Source organism: Bison bison, unplaced genomic scaffold (genome assembly GCF_000754665.1).
Source record: "Bison bison bison isolate TAMUID 2011002044 unplaced genomic scaffold, Bison_UMD1.0 scf7180017864081, whole genome shotgun sequence".
NCBI lineage: Eukaryota > Metazoa > Chordata > Mammalia > Artiodactyla > Bovidae > Bison > Bison bison.
Genome location: NW_011494653.1, coordinates 304 through 1,485, shown reverse-complemented (window position 1 = coordinate 1,485; position 1,182 = coordinate 304).

Genomic DNA, 1,182 nt, shown 5'->3' with positions numbered 1-1,182 from the left:
CCCCCACCGTCCCCTTTGTGTCAGGGCGGAAGCCAGACACTGAAGAGACCAGCAAACAGAAGAAGTTATAACAGAGGGAAACGCCTTGGAAGCTACAGGCAATAGATTAAAACCCCGTGGTTACTACGGACTACATAGGAAGGGGCCTATAGATCTTCAAAAATATAAGTCGGACCAAGGAACTAGCCAAAAATGAACTGAACCCACCATACAACAAAACCAGAGGAAGTCCTAGATATATTTTTACTATTTTTACAATCATTCTTTCTTTCTTTCTTTTTTTTTAATTAAAAAAAATTTTTAAGTCCCCTATTGTTCCTTTAATTTTCACTTTTATAACCTATTACTTTGCAAAAAAAAAAAAAAGACCCTATCTTTTTCTTCTTCAGCAAACTTCATATATATATATTTTATAATTTTTTGACCTTGTTTTTATTTTTCTTCTTCTTCTTCTTCTTTTCTTTAACATTGTATTTTTGAAATTCCAAACTCTACTCTAGTTTTTTAATTTTTGCTTTTATGTATTTGTTACCAATTTTGTACCTTTAAGAACCCAATGTTCAGGACCCATTTTTCACTACGGAGCAAGATTACTGGCTTGACTGCTCTCTTTCCCTTTGGACTCTCCTTTTTCTCCACCAGGTCGCCTGTGTCTCCTCCCTAACCCCTCTCTACTCTACCCAACTCTGTGAGTTTATGTGTGTTCCAGATAGTGGAGAACATTTAGGGAACTGATTACTGGCTGGATCTGTCTCCCTCCTTTTCATTCCCCCCTCTTATCCCTCTGGCCACCTCTGTCTCCTTCCTCCTTCTTCTCTTCTCTGTGTAACTCCGTGAACATCTCTGAGTGGTCCAGTTGTGGAGTCCACATAAGGAAGTGACTACTGGCTACCCCACTCTCTCCACTATTGATTCCACCTCATCTCATTTGGGTCACCTCTAACTCCCTCCTCCCTCTTCTCTTCTCCATGTAATGCTGTGAACCTCTCTGAGTGACCCTCACAGTAGAGAAATTTTTCATCTTTAACGTAGATGTTTTATCAATGGTGCTGTATAGAAGGAGAAGTTTTGAAGCTACTGTAAAAATAGACCGATAACTGGAAGCAGGAGGCTTAAGTCCAAACCCTGACTCCAGGGAACTCCTGACTCCAAGGAACATTAATTGACAGGAGCTCATCAAAC